Source organism: Bactrocera dorsalis, chromosome 4 (assembly GCF_023373825.1).
Source record: "Bactrocera dorsalis isolate Fly_Bdor chromosome 4, ASM2337382v1, whole genome shotgun sequence".
NCBI classification, from domain to species: domain Eukaryota; kingdom Metazoa; phylum Arthropoda; class Insecta; order Diptera; family Tephritidae; genus Bactrocera; species Bactrocera dorsalis.
The window spans coordinates 42,650,616-42,673,664 of record NC_064306.1 but is presented as its reverse complement, the minus strand read 5'-3'; the positions used below and the strand labels follow the sequence as shown (position 1 = coordinate 42,673,664).

General features: G+C 35.8%; 1 protein-coding gene across 5 annotated transcripts in view; it reads right to left on the bottom strand.

The window, feature by feature from the left end:
• Positions 1 to 14,055, bottom strand: part of LOC105224150 (frequenin-1) — a 100,593-nt gene extending 86,538 nt beyond the window's left edge. Inside the window, exons 1-2 of one of the 5 annotated variants that reach the window (XM_049456044.1) lie at positions 13,907 to 14,055; positions 11,794 to 12,126 (exon numbers count right to left, since the gene is read on the bottom strand). The gene's annotated coding sequence lies outside the window, so the exon portion shown is untranslated. Of the gene's footprint in view, positions 1 to 11,793; positions 12,127 to 13,720; positions 13,744 to 13,851 lie in introns of those variants that run through there. The other 4 variants (XM_049456040.1, XM_049456043.1, XM_049456041.1 and 1 more) reach the window with 4 other exon arrangements.
• Positions 14,056 to 23,049: the final 8,994 nt, after the last annotated feature.

Genomic DNA, 23,049 nt, shown 5'->3' with positions numbered 1-23,049 from the left:
ATGACTAGTCAGTGTAGAAAACACTTACAGCGGAATATAATGTTCCATGGAATTACTATCACGAAAGTTTCAACTAACGTTAAAATCGTAATCGTCTTTAGTTTAGGCCATATTTATAACCATAACCATAAACGATAACGACAACCGTACAACCTAAGCAATCGCTTATTGATTTACGGAATTTGCAATATTTTTCCCATTCGTTTGCACTTTTTTCCGGTCAGCTTGAATTTGTATTTTTACTTGATTTTTGCTCAACTATTAAAAAAAATTATCAACTGATGACGCGGCGAGCTTAGCGGCATATCCGTCCTTCTATTAAAAATGTACCTTTGAAAGGTTTATTAGTACAGCCGAATTTTTTTCTTCTATTTTACCTCGTTTCTGAAGTACTCCAAATGGTTCCCATTGCATTGCGGAAATATATATATTAGAGAGAATTTTTCTTAACTCGATTTTTTCCCTTTTTGTGAAAGTGGTGCGGCTTTTTTAAAATGCCTCGAAACAAAATGAAAATGCTTACCAGAAGTTTTCCTTCAGATTGTTTTTAGGTTACTTGTTACAGCTTAAGCGACCAATATCAGTTGCGACTAAGTCTTCCGATTCGCCGAAGGTAAAAGTGACGAGGTATTTCAACTTTAATTTTGGTTAGGCTGGATAGCTAAGGAGAAAGTGTCTGGGTATTGCCACGTCTACACAGTTTTTACAATATATGTACCTACAACTGGATTTTAAGTCTTACAGTATGAATGCCTTTTGAGCAATGCCCAGTAAAAACTCCTACAATTGCCGCAAGATCAACTTTGGCAATACTAAACAAATATAGATAGTTCAGTAGGTCTCCTATATTCTATCCAAAAGGATCTCGCAGCCGCACTGGAGCTGGTCGTCGACCAACGTCGATCAAGCAAATGCTAGGTAGCAGGATGATTCGTCGAGAGAGGACTTTACTTCTCAATTGCCTACTCAGTCCGAAGTAGCATCTGTTGGAAAGAGTTATCCCGCGTTGGATTTCCAGGCTGACATTGTTGGTGCTGTTTATATTGGTTCCTAAATAGACGAAATTATCTACAACTTCAAAGTGATGACTGTCAAAAGTGACATGGGTGCCAAGTCGCGAGTGCGACGACTGTTTATTGATGACAGGAGATATTTCGTCTTGCCCTCGTTCATCACCAGACTCATTTACTTCGCTTCCTTAGCGCTAGCATTACCGCTCGGCTGTCAAAGTGAATGCCCACCACACTGAAAGAAGCTGAATTCCGGAGCAGTGAGTCTACTGCTACCTTAATAGCAGAGTCTGTTACTTTAAAAACTCTACAGTAGGCCGGAAGCCTAAGCTAGGTTTGAGAGAGAGAGAGAGGTCTCTATAAAAATCTAGAACTGTCCCTCCTACTGTGACCCATATATGAAAAAAAATCACTTCGCCTCTTCATCAGCGGTCGGTATGCGAACGGAGAAACAGCCACCAGTACAGTAGCCTCTGTAATGTAATGCGCCAAATTTTCAGGGATGCAATTAAAGGAGAAGATCATTTTGGCGTGACTTATACACCTTTTAAATTTTTCACAATTTTTGCAATGAGAATAACAGAAAATATTATCATCGCCTGAGCAAAATTTAAGGTACAGTACCTACCGACTGAAATTTACCAAGCCTTAAGACTTCAGACTTAAAACTAGAAATTATCCAATGAAATCAGTAATATTCCGAAGCTGCAATTACAAGCGAGAATATATGCGTAGATTCAGTAGCCTAAAATCTTTACTTTTTAATCAATATATAATATAATAAATGTATATCACATACATATTAATTTTTTTTTGTCATTTATCACTAATCCCTCTTACTTCTTAACCTTCTATCGCCCAATACAAATATAAAAAATATTACAATTATTTTAATCTTAATAATGTATATTCAATAATAATATTAATCCTTTCTTTCTCATATTATTTTCTTTAATTGACGTTAAGCATAATTATACAAATAATTAACAATTACTAGTTGAAGAACAAATTGTCAAAAATATTACTAATAAAAGCTCACATTATTCCCCACAAAAGTTAAATACATCACAAAGTTAACATTTGTTATAAAAAAACTATTCGCTAATTTACACTATCAATGCCATTTTAAATGGCAAATTTAAATTAAGTCCATAGCCTTTTCCTCAGCACCTAATTCATAAAATCGTTTGTATCATCAAACCGCTGCTTCTTTTCCTCTTTCGCCGTTTTTCTACCATCTTTCGTTTGATCAAAACCAAAAAGCGTCCACTCACAAAATATTTGTCCAAGACTCTGTAAACTGATGCCACCTCGTTTTGGCGTGCTTTCATCATCGTAGTCGCTCTCATCTTCTTCGTATAGTTCTTCCAATAGTTTTGGATCGTTAAAGTTCAGTCGTCTGCCTTTGGTGCACTTGAAGGCTGTGGTTGGTGTCGTCGTGTACTCGTATTCATCTTGCATATAAATGCGTTGAATTCTAGGCCTCGGTGTTTCGGGTGTCTCATGTGCATTGCAGACGATAACTTTCTTCGCCAATTTTGTCAGCACAGCAAGCGCACCAGTATTTTGCTTAGTAGTCATAATAGAAATTTTAAGTGTTGAAGTTAATAAACTGCACAAGAGCTAAACCAAAACTGCGCGGGTGTGATGAGTACACAACGACTGTTAGAACTTTAATGAATATTTCAGAGCTGCAGCGGCTGCTTTATACTGATTACTTGACCTTCAAGCAATTAAAGTTGTTTTGCACCTGTGAGTACGCCCCGTGCCGTGTACCTGCTTACAGGTCTTTGAAAGTATTGTTCGAGCGATTCGCAGGTAGCTTAACTTTTGTTCTTTGATTGCCAGCTCTTTGTTATGCCAGGTATGCGTTTTGTTGTTGTAACGTTGAGTGTAATATATTTACAAACATTCCTTTGTACTCGACAGGATTATTAATATTAATTTTATGTTTTGTATATACTAGCATCGGTCAACAAAGAAAAATTATTCAAGTTCATTATTACATTCATTCTTTCTTGGCAGTTGTCTTATTTATATTAAATCTCTGATCACATTTTAAATATGGGAAACTCCCATACAGATTCCAGTGCAGTTGAAGAACTCTAGAAGTTAGTAGAAAATCAGAGCAAACACCACAAAAGGGAAGAAAAAATTTATTGATTTTATTGCACACAAATCCGGTTCAAATTTGACCAGATGATATGCACTTTTCCAGTAAATCCTCATAATAAGAAAGCTTAAATCACATTTTGCAGAACGCTCGTCATTTTCAGTACTACTCAAAAACATGCCCTTTAATATTATGTCCATACTTTCTCTGTGGTTGATAAAATACATAACAGGTCAATCGCAAATCCCCCGACCTGATACATAGATGACGCTACTAAAAATTAATCTTGAATAAAAAACAAATTTTGTCAAAAAATATACTTTACTATGTTAGGTGGGGGACTATTCAATTAACTTGTTATATTGTATTATATGAACCAATTTTTGAGAAATATGTTCAAAGGAGTTTAACGATATGAAGTAAACAACTTTTGTCTGTTAAACTACAAGAATATCCAGAAAGTTAGAGAATTTTATTTATTTACCATTACTACTGACAAAAATATTTAAATGATATGGTTATAGGTTTCGAGAAAGCTTACTTATTATACAAGGACAGGGTAGGCCCTTTAAAGTTGACCCATCTGGCAACGCTGTAACTTTTAACAGCGCTGACAAATCGGCTAATGTCATACCGCGTTAGAAGCGTCATTCGAAGACAATTTATACCATGGAACAGTACACTCCAAAAGAACGCGCTGAAATTGTTCAGCTTTATATTCAAAATAACTTTTCAATTGTGTTAACTCAACGTGCGTTTCGCAAAAAAATAAAGTGAAAAGTGCTCCAGTTAAGAACACAATTAAGTCTTTATACGCAAAATTTGTGAACACCGGTAATCTCAGTAATGCCAGTCATGCATCCAGACAACGCGCAAGACGTTCTGATGAAAATATCGAAGCTGTACGAGCCAGTATTGAGGAGACTCCATCGACATCGAGTTATCGCCGCTCTCAGGAATTAGACATCTCTCGCACCACTCTCCGACGCATAATTCATAAAGATTTGAAGATGTTTCCATATAAAATTCAAATGGCACAAAAACTAAACCCAGCTGATTATCCGCGACGCCTTAATTTTGGCAAATGGGCCATCGAAATGGCTGAAAACGAACTTGACTTTTGGCGAAAACTCATCATGATTTGACGAGATCACCAGATTTGACGCCACCAGACTTTTATTTGTGGGGTTATTTGAAATCCAAGGTATACGCTAATAAGCCAAAGACCTTAGCTCAACTGAAAGCCAACATTCGACGTGAAACAGCCGCCATATCATCCGAAACATTGGCCAAAGTCATGGAAAATGTCGAAAAAAGAGTGCATTTAGCTGTCAAAGCTAAAGGTGCCCATTTACGCGATCTAATTTTTAAATATTAGCTGAAACAAATCCCCTTGGACCAAAATAAATTATTTTTGAAATGAACAAAAAACATTGTTTTCTTTTGTTCTTTTTTTTTAGAAACAAATGGGTCAACTTTAAATGGCCTACCCTGTATGTTAGTTGATATTTGCCGAGTGAGTTAAGTGCGAATATGCATAAAAGTGATGATGGAAGTATGCAGCATCGCTTGCTTCTACTCTCTGGTCAAAAACATACATTTGAAAGCAGCAACATAGTTACCAAGTTGAATTCGTACAGGAGAGTATGCGGATAACTTATTAAAGCTATTAAAATACCGAATGACTGTCTGTTCGTCCGTCCCTCTGTCTACCTACATATTCAAGCTCTAACTTGAGTAAAAACTGAGATATCTTAATGAAACTTGGTATGTGTGTTCGTTTCTTAATACAAAACAAATTGCGAGTGCGTAGAAGGGTGTGATCGGTCCGCCCTCAAAACGCCATTAACTAAAAACCAATAAAGCGCCTTAACTAAGCGCTAAATTAAAATATAGAACTGTAATTCGGCGCAAGGAACCGCAGTAGCAAGGGGCACCTGTGGATAAAAAACTATTTTAGCTAAAATATCCAAATTCCCTCAAAATAAATTTCATAAAAACCTTAACCGACTGTATACAAATGAATGAAATCACATATCTCGGAACCCGCCCGACCAAATTTGGTACGTGGGATTCTTCCTAACTTCTTATGTTATTATGCTTTCCAATAGATGTCTCTAGGGTCAAGCACTGGTCGATTAAATCGAATTATATCAATCTTGGACATTTGTTTCAACATTAACCCAACAAAATATTTGTAGAGATCTATTTGTATCCCAAACATATTCTCAACTGAAGATTCCACTTTTTGAGCCGAATTCTCGACATTTGCGGGAAATTTTGCTTTTTTAATTCCAATAAAAGTGCGGCTGAGGATCCATCCACGCTTTACTGAGGCTGACACATACATAGATAACACTATTACTCTGCTAATACCATCTTTATGATTTCTATTAGGATAGGATAGGACAGGATAGAAAAAAACTAAATGTCGTATGGAATTGGGGTAGAGTTTATTATATTTAGCATTAAATTATCTTCTATTTGAACACAAAAACTAAGAAAAGTCAAGTTTGAACATATTTTTAAACAACATAAATTCAAATTTTTTTGGTCAAGAAAAACTTTTTTTTCAACTTTTAAAATATTTTAGAATTTTACACTTTTTTAGAACTTTTTTAGTTTAACTAGAAGACATGTTATTAAAAAATATGAATCTATTTAAATTTTTTGTTTCAGTTAGAAATTGCGACCTGCATCCTGCCCGCCGTTCGACAAATGCACTTGCGAGATGCATCGGGCAATTGCTTCCCAAAAGCAGAATATAAAAAATTTTGTATTCAAACAATGTGAGAATGATGTTTAAATATATAACTATAAACTCCAGAAATTTCGTTTTAATCAATTAATTCTTTCCCTCCTAAAGACAAAAAAATCGATTTTTTTGAAGCTTCTAAATCAGTTCCCCCTTAATAATCAAAATAATCACTTTCGCTCAGCTTTTAAAATTTATTCTAAATTTTTCGTATAGTTAATGAAATACGAAATAAAAAAATGCGCGAATATTTCTATTAGGTACTGTGTTTTGGAGTCGAAAAAAGCGATTTTTTTCAATAGTAAAAATTTAAGAATTTTATTTTGAAGTGCTTAAACGCTGACGTAAACACATTTGAAGATTATTTATAACTTTACTGCAACAAAGTTTTCAGCAAGTCATCATAGTAATTAATAATAATGTTCGGAACAAATAAAAAATTTTTCACTTTTCTAAATTTAACGCAGAGCTAGAAATTCTTTAAGAATCCTTCTTCGAAGCATCAAAATACTACACTTAAACCTATAGCACATTTTATGTTATGCAGGCAACTAAATTTAATTATGCATAAACACTCAATCAATTCTCGCCAAGGTGCTAACAAGCTATTCGGGCAGTACATAAAGTAAAAATTCACCGCAATTACACTAAAAATAAAATTTTATGTTCACACTTTTCACATTTTCGTTATTAGCATCAATCAGTACTATAAAGATGTGCTGCGTGGCGGAGTAATTAACGGTTTTTATTGTTTTTTGTTATTTTTTCTTTGAAAAAAAAAAAAAACAGAATTATAGCTTTGCATTATTTTAAATTAGTTATTTTCAATAATAAATAAATTAATTTAAACAATTTCACGGTTTTGAGAATGAAAATGCTAAAACTTTATATTGCGTTTTTGTAACGCTATTTAATACCAAAAGTTTCGTTTCGTTTAATTTCATGTTGAAAACATTTCCAACAGCTTTGCACCTTAATTTCATTCCAAAATTTTATCAAAATTTCATATTTTCCACTTTTGCATTTTTATTAAAATTCAAATTTGCATAAAACAAGTGAAAATAATTATTAGTTCATTAGAAAGCAAATTCAGATGCTCAGTCAAGTATGACTAAGCATTAGAGTACAGCACAAGCAACACATTCACACACACCAACAAAACAAACACTCATTACCAAACGTTACGTATACGCCCTGCTGTGCACCACAGGCGTGCTCTTCATAGCCAACGTTTATGAATAAAATTCAAATCGAACTGAATGTATTAATAAGCAAAGCAGAAAATAATTGAAAAACGTATATACTCACAGTATTATTTCATGATTAATAGCGGTTATTGATGAGAAATCTCTAGAAATTCATCGACGCGAGTGCGAAATGAAGGCATGAGTACTATATAAAAAGTACGTTGCTTTGATTGAAATCATTTTTCCTTCAACAACTACCACATTCAATACTATTTCAATTGCTTGGCAAATAAGAATCTATTTTCTTCAAGAAGCCTGCAGCTGCAATGCTGCTCGAGTTAATAGTCTGCCATAGTAAGTGAATAACTTTCGCCATAGTTGAAGTGCATTGATGGAGCCTGGCATGCGGTGCATAAAGAGAGGCACATAAAATCGAACGAAATAGTTGAGAACATTCGATATCTGAACGAAGAGAAAAAGCACGAACTTGCATTAAATGCCGCTATAACGTTTAAGTGGTCAGTTTGGTGGAAAATTGCGAAATAAAATTTGAAGTACAGCCAATGGCCAACAACAGGTTGAATGGCGTAAACTTTGTCTCTGCAAACTTTTAGTACAGTCAGCAAAACAAAGTTGTAGTAGTAGTTGCGGTGACCATAAAAGCGGCGAGATTGTGATGGAAATGTGTGATAGTAAATTTGTAAAATATAAAAGTTAATGTGCTGTCCATTCATTGCACATATTAGACTGCTGGATAATAAGGCAAAGCACTTTTTTGTTCCTTTATATTTATGTTGGCTCTAGCCAATTGCAATTACAGTGCTTTAAATTAACTAGAAAAGATATTAACTTCGCTTGCACTGAAGCTATAATACCATTCATGAATTCTTAAACGGACTTCATTACGATTGTTCATCTTGTATGACAGCTATATGCTATAATGATCCGATCTGAACAATTTCTTCAGTGATTGCTTGGTTGCCTTAAATAATAATCCGAGCTAAATTTCGTGAAAACATCTCTTCAAAGTTGTCCTCACAAGCACTTTATTTTGATTGTTCGTTTTCTTCGGCAGCTATATGCTATTATGGTCCGATATGGGCCATTACGACAAATGAGCAACTTCTTGGTGAAAAAAGGATAGGTGCAAAATTTCTTATCGATTTCTCATAAACTGAGGGAGTAATAAAAGAGACAGGCGGACATGGTTCAATCGATATAATTATTTTACAGGGTTTCCAACGTTTCCTTCTTGGTGTTGTGGCTGAACAGGATATTCAAAGTCTTAAAACGTAAAGTGTTGTAAAGAGGAGTCTATTGTTTTTCCAATAGAAAGTTTTAGTAGTATGTATATTAAGGGTTTTTTATTTTTTAAGTATTAATTTTTTTCAATCCCGTCACGAAATTTCCTTGGAAATACCCTAAAAAAATTCCCTGAAAATTTTAGCCCTTAATATTAACATTAAGAACTGGACCAAGGCATGTAAAAATTTTCCATTGAAAATACACTACAATCGTGATTTTTTATCTTTAAATTCCTACAGCTCAGAGGTATTTTATGGCATCGCTTTGACTTTAGACCCATATTTCTCAGAATTGTTCATTATACAAAAGTTCCCAGTGCAACAAAGTCGTAGCCGAAGAGGTAGTACGGGGCTCTAAGCCTGATTTCTAACGAAATTCGCATTTTTTTGTATATATCTCGTAAATGACAAAAGATATAAAAAATATTCATGACAAACTTTTAGGAAATTTTATTTGCTACAAAAAAAGTCCGAGGTAAAAATCGCTATCATTAATAGTTCTCGAGATATTCGGTTATGAGATGAATCTTTATAGCCAAACTGTTAATTTTAATCTTTACTAACAAAAATTGGACTCCCTGCAGGAAGTAATTGCTTAAAAGCAGGACGCTTTGGCCAATAGGAGGAGAAATGCGTTCCATCAGAGCAATATCAGACCACTCACTAGAAGCTTCGGAAGAATGGTTAGTAGGTTCTATGCATTCTCCTTATAGTCCGGATCTGTCATCAAGTAATTACTGCTTCTTCCTATCTATGGTTAATAATTTTGCTGGTGAAAATATCGCTTCAAGAGAAGCTTGTGAGATTTGACCATGACATTTTTTGCTTATTGGGACGAAGATTGCTACAATTTACTTAAATTGGTGAAGCTAATTATGAATTTCTTTCTCCAATTGCACTTAATAATGGGCAGTTTTTTTTATTAATTTTTAATAATATTACCAAGAGCCGGTTACTAAGAACAAAAACAAGTTTACGACTGTATTTCATGGTCAAAGCAATTATTGCTGATTAAAGAATTGATTAAGTGGAGTTGTTTCAATATTAAGGATTTATTAACAGCATTCTCTACAGTTTATTTGACCATTAACTAGAACTCAGCTCTGCTTCAGCTTCTGAAAGTAAATTTTACTTGATGCTGTGTATTATTTTTACTAGTATATCGATTAAATTTGCACTAAAATGGCCAATATTTCAATCAAAATAAGTTTTGAAATATTTTTATAAGCAGCTAACGACAGAAAGAGCTACATCTTTTATTATGTATGTCGAAATATTTTATTTTTGTTATACCCTGAACAGAGTATATTAAGTTTGTCACGAAGTTTGTAACACCCAGAAGGAATCGTTGGAGACCCTATAAAGTATATATATAAATGGTCAGTATGTCGAGCTGAGTCGATTTAGCCATGCCCGTCTGTCTGTCCGTCTGTCTGTCTGTATATATACGAACTAGTCCCTCAGTTTTTAAGATATCGTTTTGAAATTTTGCAAACGTCATTTTCTCTTCAAGAAGCTGCTCATTTGTAGGAACGGCCGATATCGGAACACTATAACGTATAGCTGCCATACAAACTGAACGATCGGAATCAAATGCTTGTATGGACAAGACAAGATATACATATTTACGAAATTTGGTATATATTATTTTCTAAGGCAACAATGTTATCTCCCAAAAAATTGTTCAGAACGGATTACTATATCATATATGTAGCTTCCAAACTGAACACATAGTTACTAACAGAAATGCACCTGTGAAGGGTATTTAGCTTCGGTGCAACCGAAGTTAACGTTTTTTCTTGTTGTTTTTTTGTCTTCCATCGTTTACGTTGTACGATTATATTAAGCTTAAAATAATCTATTGAAAGTAATTAATATATGTTCGATCATGCTTATAAAATATCACATAATCCATTGAATGAATCACAAATTGGTCTTTTCTACTCTTTTACAATTCTCTACTTGAAATTAATATGTATGAAGAAATAAAAAGTATACAGATTTTTACTGTGTTAAGCTACCTAGAAACAAAATTATTTTCCTGAAGATTTTAATGCCGACCAACAGTCTAGTTTTTTGAAAATTCTTTCGAAATCAGAAGAAAATCCACACTCTCGATCTTAGCCAAGCTGGAAATTCCCTTACATTGCAAATTATACATTACTTGTATAAGGTTATACTGGCCGGCTCTTACGCCATACATAGACTCACTGATACTTATATACATATTAAGGTGAGCCTCTGTCTAATTAGTGGCGCAAAATGAACTTACATATGTACATCTATACAGAAAAAAACAATATATCTGGCTTAATTTTAAAAAGTGGTATGCATTCAAAGCTTCCCATAAAGGTGAAGAGTTAGGTTAAGTCGTAGGGTTTATCCAGAATCAATGGACCTCACATGGACAGATACTTGTCCTTTGTGTTACCCAACTACTTCTAGAAGTGTATCATCTCATAGATTGACGAAGCGTACTCGAATTGTGCTCATCACTAATTTATTAAGACGTCAAACTCAGCCTTTTTGCTAAATTCTCCAAAGATTCGGGCAAAAGAGGAGAAAGCAAGATTATTCCAACTCGCTTTCCTTCATACAGCTTTACAGTTATAGTAAAGAATATCCAGCACAATATTTATATCACACCGCATGTATACATGAAAGATAGTGAATATTATAGTAAGATGAGAAAAAAAACAACAAATTTTTTCGCTTGGTATTTTGAAGGACAGAAAAAAAATTTACAAATATCAGCTCTTAATTGGTCCTCTGCCTTACAATTTTCTATTTTTTTCTTATTATCAAATAGAAGATCTAAGGAAGCGCTGATTTCGGGTTTTATCCAAACATGTCGTTATCTTAATTAGTTCTTGATTTATGTACTGGAAAGTGAAAGAATCTGTTAGAATTTAAAATTTAATACTGCGATTAAAAAAATAATTAAAAATAGTCAATCACTTGTATTCGTGGTATAGGAAAGAGAATAACTTCATATTAAGCGGCACTGCTAGTGAGACACCCTAAAAATAGATGATTTTGAGAACTAAGTAACACCACTCTCTTATTTGTTTTAAAAATTTAATGATTACATTGGAAGAAAGCGTGGTTTTTGCCTAATTTCGCCCATTTTCGCGCTGTAATAGCATGATACATATTATCTAACGAATTTGGTTGAAATCGGTAGAGTAGATACTGAGTTATGGATTTTCACCTGTATAGGGTTTAATAATTCGTAAATTCAGAATAAATGATTTTCAGTTCATTATAAGTGAACTTCCAATGAAAGACTTTATTGTAATTCTGAGTTGTTATAAAACCTTTAAATTAATATAATTGTATACATTTTGTTGAAAATGAGTTAAATATTTTTTACCAAATTTTTGGGTACTTTTTGCCAAAACTTTAAGTTAGTGAAAGTACTCACCATGTCGACATGTTGTTCAGTTTAATTCCACGTGGAGTTTATGGCGTTATTTGTGCACTTTTTTTATGAAATTTATTTTATACTAACATCCACAAAATGCTAGCAACAATAATAACAACAATTTGTTTTTCACAGATTTTGTCACAGGCGGCTCATAAGCCTTTAAGCTGGTAACTTTTATTCGATTTGCATGAAAGCGGATTATGCGTTTTTCTTTTCTTGTTTATTATTTCTTTTTTTTACTTTTTTATTTTTGTTTTTTGCTTTTTTTATTTTAAACAAAGCACAAAAGTTTTGAGCTGCCAGTAGACATCAGACACAGCTGCAGGCCGACTATTGAAAAAAAATAAATAAATCGAGCAAATAAATGATGAAATATTAAATATTTGTATAGATTCTATTTATTTACTATTTTGTTGATTTTTGTTATTGTATTTTTCGAAAAAAAAAAAACAAAAACAAAACACTTTGACTAATTTTATGTAACACTGCAGTGCCGCAAACTTTGTTGGTATGCGCGGCATGCAGCGTGCGGCGTGCGAGGGGTGGTGGCAAGGTGAGCAGGCTTTTTGTGCCCGCTTGGCAGCTAGCGTAAATATGCCCAACATGGCAAAAACAAATGCACGCTTTGTTTACATAATCTCCATGGCTGTTGTTGTTGTTGTTGTATGACACTATGCAGACTATGTGGCCAAAGGACCGCTGACACTGTTAGCGTGCGCTCGCTGCAAGGGTCTTGTTGTTTTACGGTTTGTTATGCTTAGCGCGCTTTGTTATTTTTGGGGCAAAGCCTTTACGGCATTACCGTTATGTACATGCATACTTTTTGTTGTTGTCACTGTGCGGTAGAGTGCATTTTTGTAAGCGGATTATTTTTCACAATTTTTGCGGTAAATTTTTTTTTTTTTGAGGAAAGTTTATTTCTCATTTAAGTATATCTTTTTTTTATTAAAATGAGATTTCGTGCACTTTTTCAGTGAAGTGGGAATTTTTTTTTAATTTTTGTGATTTTTTTTTCGTTTATATTTTCAAATATTTTTTCGATTTTTCACTTTTTGCGTTTGTTTTTTAGTTTTTTTTTTTTCAATTATTTTTTTCGATTATTAATTAATATTTCTTCATGTTTTGAGGCATTCTCACCCCACTTTCCTTCGCTCATGAAATATCTCAACAAACCACTAACTCAGCGCTTCGGCGTGCGGTGGGCAGTAAGGGACTGTCCAAAAATGGAACGCAAAAAGCACAAATGGCAAATGCCAAGTGGCAAAAAATTTGGGTCAAATTTCATAAATTGTCAGAAAAAGTAACGGCGCTTACAGTTCAAGCGGAAAAGCGAAACGAAAAAGTAGCAAGGATAAAATGAAACAAACCGAAAAGGACGCGAAGCCCAACTAACTGCACACTTTCACACGCCTACAGATAGCCAGGAGGCGTATATTTTATGGCTTGCCAATGCTAGCCACAAATAAACGCACACGCAAGGCACGCAACACACATGCTACACGCACACACATACACATGACATGCTCATCACTTGACGCTAGCGTGCGTAGCGTGTCCTTAAAATCACATGGCGCGCATAAATGTGTATAAATATATATGCTAGGCAGACTAACAGCGCCACAATTTACATTTATGAGTAGCGGGTGGCAGTGCGGCGCAAGAAATCGAAATAAATAATAAATAAAATACACAAAATTCGTGATTGTTCATATTAAAGTTATATGAGGCATGAACACTTTAACTGGTCGAGTTTAAATTTTGTAACTAAAAATATAGGAAAACATGAAAATCAAGTTTATTGCTATGAGCAGCTTTATTGGAAGGCACTTAATTTTATTTTTGGCTGCCTAAGCGACTGTCAACAGCTGCATGTGGCATTTTATACACGCACACCTGCATTTATAATCTATGCAACTATATTTACTTGCCACACACACAAACGTGTAACGCACGCAGTTGCCACAAAAAATATTTATTTAGTAATTTTTGTATAAATTACAAATTTTAATAACACTTTTGCTTATGCCTCCATTATTGGACGCAGCATGCACACACCTACACACAAACACTGTTATCTCACTTCATAAAATGATATATTTTTTTGCTTCACCAATGCGCTGCCAGTGTAACTGTCCTTATGTCCTTTGCTTGCTCGCTGCAAAATGTAACAAAGTGAATCGTTTTAACGGCACCGAATCAACCGCGCTACGTTGCGTATGTTTGGCGTTTGAAAATACGACTGAAAGATGTGTAGGAAAATGCGAATGAAAAGCTCTAACACGAGCAGGCTCACACGCATACACGCGCACTCACACAGCCAGACCACCACACGAAACAGTTCACAGGCGCAGGAGACCGCCGCTTGAGTGAGAATCGGCTCTGAAGTGCTCGCAAGTAACGGCAGTAAGTCACGGAATGACTCAAGTTCAACAACTCAACTACCATAGCACCAACACATGCACACTTTATTGATAGCAGAAACAAAAATGTCTACTTCTGTGTAACCCATAGGGTGCGCAACTATTACACTGACGTTTGCACGAGTTCAAAAATATCAAAAATAGCACTTCCCTTCCTTTGTTGTAGTCTACTTTTAGGCGCCAGCTTGCTGTTTGCGCGTTTTTCACCATGTCTGCGTACTTGCGTTCGGCTGCTTATTAATAGGTATGGTGAATTGTAACTCAGCTCACCAAAAAAAAACAAAATCAGCGTCGTTGGCAGTGGGCTCACATGCATGCTTTCATACATTTAACCAATGCCACTATGCTATGAAGAAAAGGCGGAGGAATCAAAGCCCCACTATGCTGGGGGTCTTATGGATGCTTGATATGGCTGGAAAAGTTTTCGAAACAATTATTTGTAAGCGGCTCGAGAAATATACGGAAGGAGATTCTGGGTTGAATCCAATGCAATTCGGTTTTCGGAAATGACGAAGCACAGTGGATGCGATAAATGCGGTTACCAAAATGGCTGAAAAAGCACAGGAAGGGAGTAGATGGCGTTGAGGTGACAAACAATACTGTGTTGTCATTACCCTGGATATTAAAAACGCCTTCAACTCAGCGAACTGGACTCTAATTATTAGAGCTTTAACAGAGTTAAAGGTTCCGGACTGCCTTATCCGAATTGTGGCAAGCTACTTTGAAAACAGAGTATTAGTATACGAGACAGAATGTGGACCTGAAACGTTTAAAGTTTTCGACCCTGTACTCTGAAACGTGATGTACAATGGTGTTCTGTGAGTCGCGATGCCAAAGACGGTAAAAATAGTAGGATATGCGGACGGCATTGCGGTCGTAGTTGTAGCGAAAACCCTAGACGAGGCGAGGAACAAGTGTACTGAAAGCATTAACAATATTAAAAAATGGCTCGAGACAGCTGACTTACAACTAGCTGCACGCAAATCTGAGGTGGCTAAATGAGCAGTCGAAAAATAGTGGAAACAATTGAGATGTGCACTGATGGGCATACCATAAAGTCAAGCCCACATCTCAAATATCTGAGAGTAATGCTAGATCATAGACTTTCGTTCAAGCAGCACCTAATTGCCACACACATCAAAGCGGCAAGGGCTGTTTCGGCAATAGCAAGAATAATGCCCAATATGTGAGGCCCCAGACAACTAGTCAGAAAGCTGCTGACAAGTGTCAGTGGCTTCATCATTACGCGGCGCCAATTTAAATATCTGTTATTAGACATAGGTCGTATATGAGAGGAGTTGCTTCGGTACATAGACTGGCGTCATTAAGAACTTACTGTGCATTCAAAACAGTATCGGATGATGCAGCCCATGTTATATTGGGAAGACTCCCCATAGACATAGCAGCAGAGCGTTGCTCATCAGTCCGAGACATGAAGACTAACATATCATCTAACCAATATGGACAAGAACTGGCCAAAATCGACGATAAATGCCTCCGGAAATGGCAGGAGAGAAGGAATGCCTCAACGAAGGGAAGGTGAACCCACTCTCTGATATTCAACATTAGAGATTGGGTTACGCGGGATCATGAGGGGTTTCTATCTGGCTGCTTCAGAAGCTATCTATATAAATTCAAGTATTTGGAATCGGCTCTCTGTATGCACTGCGAAAGTTATATTGATATTCCAAAAGGAAAGGTAAATACTTTCCGATAAACTTGAAAAGCCCCTCCTACCCATACGTTCAAGGGACGTAGTAAATTTTATGCTAACTTCCGATTTAGCATGGCATATTGTATGTGAAATAATAGCGTATATTATACAAGGGCTGCGAGAAGATGAAATCGCTGTAAGACTGAGAGTTCAGTCCCTATGACATCAATAGAATTTACATATAAAAGGGCTGTTATTTACATATTACTTATTGCCCAGCGAAGGAAAGCCTACAGGTTTTTCCGCAGGGAAACACAGGGCTGTGGCCAAAGGGGTGCTTTAGCACGTATGCGCTTTATGCGAATCGGCCTTAATTGTTGGTATGGGCCAACAATATATTTTGAAGATTTACACCCACCTTTGGAGTATCGATAAAAAAATGTATTTCTTTCATTTAAACTTAAAGTTTGTGTGAAATCAGCTTTCTTATTATTGTTGCCTCATGCATTTATTTTGTATTACTTATTGCCAGAAATATTTCTTCTCAAGCACTCAATTGTACGTGCATTCTTTATGGTTTGCAAACACGATCTTTAACCTTTAACTACTGAGGTGAAATATTTGGGCGTAGTTACTGAGGTGGGGGTAAATTTTACCCCTTTTTAATCTATAAATAATTTTTGTCAACGAAAATTTTTTTTTATTTTTTTTTATTGTAATAATAAAACACATTTTTAAATTAATAAAATAATAAATTTAAAGAAATCGAACTTCTAGTTTAACAAAACAAGGACTTTATTTCATAGCCACTTTTCTTAAAAATATTAGAGTAATAGAGAAAACAAACTACGAGGTTTAAAATTTACCACCACCTCAGTAGTTAAAGGTTAAGTTCGATATTTGTCCAAAATAATATTTTAAATCTTGGAATATCTAAAAATTTTTCAAAGAAATCTATGTGCAGAAGCACCACCATTGTTTCAGGGAAGTCTTAATAGCTTGATTTTGTCGAAAAATCAGTGTTTACAACCACTCATACTAAGATTCCAACATGTCTATTGAAAAGTCCCCGTTCTCATATACATATGTATATATGGCGCTAGTAGAATTAAATTTAACAGCTGTCGGATCATTAGTTTGTGAATTATATCATTTTGAGTGAAGCAACTTTTGTTATTGTGAAAAAATGGATAAAATTGAATTTCGCGTGTTGATAAACTATAGCTTTTTTAAGGAAAATATACAGTTGAAGCAAAAACTTGTCATAATGACGAGTTTCTGGACACTGTCCCAAGAATAGCAAAAAAAATTAAGGACGAGTAGATGATTCGGAATAGTGTTTGGTGATGTTCTAGCGCAACAAACCAGAGTTTTTGCGTCTGTGGACAAAATTTCTTTTTGGAAAGATTGCTGTGGTCCCGCTTTCTAATAAGTAAATGTACCAGGTTTGTCCGGAAAGTACTAGGACTGATTTTTTTCCTGGATTCGGTAGAGGGCGTTCCTAGCTAACGAACTAGAGGTTCGAGCACCTGGAGAGTCCGGTCAAACATTTTCGTGCGACGTGTTTCTGTAAGTTGTGCAAACCAAAAATGCAGTGTTCATTAGATCAGAGGTACGCGATTAAATTCTGTGTGAAACTCATTAAAACTGCGACAAAGACGATTGATATGATCAAGCAGCCTTACCCAGGTGTCGCTTTAACAAGAAGTGGTGTGTTTCGGTGGCACCAAGCCTTTATGGAGGGCGGGAAGAGGTCGCTGATGAAGACTGGAAGAATGAGCAAATCCGAAGTGAAAACGATACTGTCTTTTATGACATTAAAGACATCATCCATCATGAATTTGTTCCTCCTGGACAAGCCGTCAATGCCAAGTTTTTACATGGAAGTACTCTAGAGACTCAAACGAAGGCTGAATCGGGTCCGACAAAACATCGCAGCCCATTGGAAGTTACACCACGACAACGCCTCGGCTCAAACCGCTACCTAACCAAGGACGGCATCCTAACGCTTCCGCAACCGTCGTACAGCCCAGATGTGGACCTTAGTTGATTTTTAACCGAAAATATCGGCGAATGTATTCAAATTCAAAGAAAATCCTTTCCTGATAATAATAGTAATGCCTGCGTATTAAAGAACAACGTAACACCAAAACAGCTCAATCACTTGCTTGAGCCTGTCTAGTTTTTAAATAGATTTAAGACTTTAAAACTTATTGTTAGGCTTAAAAAAGCGGGTTCAATAAATAAAATAATGTAGTAAAAAAAAAAAAGTTCGACAATCTAGTTCCGATAGGCTGTTCCAGCTTAAGAATTGAATTTAGTTGTCTAAAAATGGAATACAAGAATATATTAGTTAAGGTTATAGAAGAATTGTGGAAATTAGGCCATTTAAAGTTGACCCATCTGGCAACGCTGTAACTTTTAACAGCGCTGACAAATCGGCTAATGTCATACCGCGTTAGAAGCGTCATTCGAAGACAATTTATACCATGGAACAGTACACTCCAAAAGAACGCGCTGAAATTGTTCAGCTTTATATTCAAAATAACTTTTCAATTGTGTTAACTCAACGTGCGTTTCGCAAAAAAAAATAAAGTGAAAAGTGCTCCAGTTAAGAACACAATTAAGTCTTTATACGCAAAATTTGTGAACACCGGTAATCTCAGTAATGCCAGTCATGCATCCAGACAACGCACAAGACGTTCTGATGAAAATATCGAAGCTGTACGAGCCAGTATTGAGGAGACTCCATCGACATCGAGTTATCGCCGCTCTCAGGAATTAGACATCTCTCGCACCACTCTCCGACGCATAATTCATAAAGATTTGAAGATGTTTCCATATAAAATTCAAATGGCACAAAAACTAAACCCAGCTGATTATCCGCGACGCCTTAATTTTGGCAAATGGGCCATCGAAATGGCTGAAAATGAACTTGACTTTTGGCGAAAACTCATCATGTCAGACGAGGCACATTTCTCGTTGAATGGAGGCGTAAACAAGCAAAATTGCCGATTTTATGCCACCGAAAATCCTCAATTAATTGAAGAACAGCCTCTTTACGACCAAAAAGTAACAGTTTGGTGCGGTGTTTGCGCGAATATGATCATCGGACCGTATTTTTTCGAAGACGATGATGGAGCCACGACAACAGTCAATGGTGAGCGTTATCGAGCCATGATAACGGATTTTGTGATACCCATTATTCGCGAAAATGACATGGATAACTTCTGGTTTTCAACAGGACGGGGCTACATGCCATACAGCTCGACTAACAATCAATTTATTGCGACCATTTTTCCCCGGGCGATTGATATCGAAAAATGGTGATGTTGACTGGCCACCGAGATCACCAGATTTGACGCCACCAGACTTTTATTTGTGGGGTTATTTGAAATCCAAGGTATACGCTAATAAGCCAAAGACCTTAGCTCAACTGAAAGCCAACATTCGACGTGAAACAGCCGCCATATCATCCGAAACATTGGCCAAAGTCATGGAAAATGTCGAAAAAAGAGTGCATTAAGCTGTCAAAGCTAAAGGTGCCCATTTACGCGATCTAATTTTTAAATATTAGCTGAAACAAATCCCCTTGGACCAAAATAAATTATTTTTGAAATGAACAAAAAACATTGTTTTCTTTTGTTCTTTTTTTTTAGAAACAAATGGGTCAACTTTAAATGGCCTACCCTGTAGTATGACGGTGTTCTATAAGGAGCGTTCTTTCCTACAGGCACCCCAAGCAGAAGCCGTACCATCAGCTGCAAATACTAAGCCTTAAAATACAGTTGAAAAGATACCATATATGTATGTGTACACATTTTTGGATCAATAAATTTAAAAGTTTTCCGGAAAAAATCGCTTTTCGGCCTTCCAACTTTAACCCCGGATACGCTTTGGACCTGGTGAGATCCAAACAGTTTCTTATTTCTGATGAATATTTGAAGACCATTTATGAAAACTGGATTTGGAATGGATATTTTCCAAGCGAGTTGAAAGATGTGTTGGTTGTTTCTCCCCTGAGCGATCTTCGATCTTATTGGGGTATCAGTCTCCTACCAGTATTTGGAAAAGCAACTTTAGAATATTCCGTTATTGAAGCTGATGTTTTAACGTTTTTCTGTTACCGATTCCATTTTTCCTTCTGACGCCTGTTTTGAAACCAGCACTTTAAATTCGATTTACTTTAAGCACAACGGCCACTTCAGCTCTTCTTGTGGGCCTGAGTATGGAGTGTTTTTTGAACTCTTCCTAGAGGCTTCACTGTCATAATTCATGATACCAGCAAAATCATTCTGAAGGTTTCCTCGGTTAAGAGGCCAAGACGTGATTACGAGAGTTGACGCGCGCTCTTTCAAGTTTGTCGAATCCGTATACCCAGAGAACGGAATGACTCGAATCACCAACCCGATGTTCAACCGAAATCATAGCTTAGAGGTCAATGATCGAAATGCAACTATACTGAGCGATGGCCAACTTCATAGACTTTTTGGCATTTAAGTGTATTCCAGGCAGCATCAGTGTATTCCATTTAGATACCTAAAGGCTTAAATGATTCTGTAGAGTTGGGAATATGTTCTTCTACTTTGGAATAAATATCAGGATTTTCACCTTTAAATTCCACTGATTTTGCAAGATCCACACAATTCTGTTCTACTAATTTTAAAATAGAGAAAATCAAAGTAGATTAATTAGAAAAAGTACAAAGTAAATGTTATGTAGATCCTCTCTCCTTTATATTAGGAGAAGATATTTATTTTCAAGCACCTTCACTTAAAGGTTTTATTCTGTCAGGCATGAGACACTCCTGGCGTCTAATTATCCCCTTTCAAAGCTCATACGTCGATGGCTCTTCTGCTAAAATTTAACTGAAATAATCTGAATGTTTCATTTCTCAGATTCACTTCTTAGCTTTGAATGAGTAATAAAAAAAAGTTATTATACAAAAAGTTATTAGGGTGCAATTGAAGCTTGCCTTGCATACGAAATTGAGACATTTGAAGAACATGCTAACAGTTAATAACGTTCTTATCTCTCAAAACGTATGGGCCTTTTATGCGCTATCTGTAATGATTATCAGAATATTCCTAAAAGTATGCTACAAACCACGAATGACTAAGGCCGTCGTAAAAATTCTTGAAATTTTGTAAAACTAAACTAAATTTTTACAGAATATTTATTCCTGTAAAATTAATTTTTATGACTCGGACTGATTTCTAAATAAATAACATGGCATTTCTTTGATTTTCCTCAGATTCCTTTGAGGTTTCCATCAAGCCACATCAAATATGTAGCAAGAGCAGTATTCTATTTATTATTTTTTTTTTTGTACCAGGTTTCTGAAATGCCAAATTTGTGTTTGTGGTTTTAACACTTTGAAGAAGAGTACCGCTCTAAAGAGTTATAGTTTTACTGCAGCTGAAACCCGCATTCTAGGGAGAATCAGTAGAACTACCAGGTGTTGATCCTCTCTCCTCTCTATGTTTGGAGAAAACATGTCCTTTCACGAAGAATCTTTTAGAAAAGTAGTTGGTTCAATTGGGCGTTGTGCTGACTTGATTTTGATGGACTTGTCTTTCCCATCCCGTTTTATTTCCCGCTGTATTTTTGTATGAATTCATTGTGCAGAAATTTTAGGCCACTTTTTATTTGTCTTGGAGTAATGAGACTCTTTACTTGATGCTCAGTGCTAGAGCCGAGCTATCTCCTTTTAATTTGGTTAGTTGACCTCCATTTTTTCGAAGGAAATGATGCCAGTACATTCTAAAAGCTCCTTAAAAATTTCAATTTAAAATTTTAAAAGCGGAATTTTCTTTTATTTATTTAGTTAAGTCTATGAACATTAATTCTTACAGACTAATGGAGAATTAGTCGGGTTTGCCTACTTTATGCGTTTTTGTGATGGATATTTCCATACACAGAAATCTTTCCTGCTTTAGTATAGAACGGGGTTGCCAGCTTCTTGTCAAGCTCCTAAAATGATTTGGCAGAAATATTAAGCCACTTTTCATTTGTTTTGGAATCCTTTATCGTAAGGGAACCTCGCTGTTTTGACTCACGTGAAGACACACTGCTTGATGCTCAGTGCTAGTGCCGAGCTATCTCCTTTTAATTTGGTTAATCGACCTACATTTTTTCAAAGAAAATAATGCGAGTACTTTCTAAATGCTCTTTAGAAATGTCAATTTGAAATTTTCAAAGCGGAATTTGCTTTTGATTCGGGTTTGTTCACTTGATGTGTTTTTTTTGTGATGGATATTTCTAGACACAGAAAAATTATAACTTCTTTATATGAAGCAACAACAGCGCGCTTTTCAATATCAATATAAGCTTTTTCTTTTTATTGTGATTTCAATTGGGTACGCCATAAACTATTTGTCGGGGTATGTCGACGAATGGGGCCGATTACGAGAAATTAAAAGATGATTGGTTTAAGTTCAAACGTTATAATTTACGAATTTAATTGCGTATATAATTATAAATATATATATAAACATATGGGTGTGTATGTGTTGCCAACATATGTTAATTGGTTATTTATAGACCTGTTGTGGGTGCAGATTCCTTTATCCTGTATTGTTGTTGATTCCCATCTCGCTGTTTACTGTTGTGTGGATTCCTATGTTTGGATTAAACAAGAGACATTGTCAAAACCACCTTCGATGTCATGGATATCGATCACCTCTACTTTATCCAACATTCATGCTGATTCGCATAAAAGAGTACGATCTTTAGCGCTTCCGATCTTATTTCGTTATCTATGATTTTTTCCATACTACTTAATAGTGAATAGTCCTTTATTCCTACTTTGAGAACGAAGATCTCCTTTTCCGTCTGCCGTAGTTGAGGAATAATAGCCAGGGAACAAAGTGGGACAGTAAGACTTGTTCTCCCTGTTACAGAAATGCTGGTAACCTACCAACTGTCTCCTCCCACTGAATTCAGCCGTAGCGAAACCCAGTCCAATTCGTGTTCCAAGGAATACCTTTTAGGGGAAGTTACTTGGGTTGCTCTATTTCTAGCGCCAATCTTGTGATGCTGCTATGGATATTTCCCCTGTAAAGGCAGGCCCCGGCCAAGATGAAGTCCGAACCTTCATTAGCCGTGGCCTGCAAAGCGAGTACAAACTGTGTTGATTTACCAATTGCCAATTGAGGATAGCTATATCCTGACATTCTG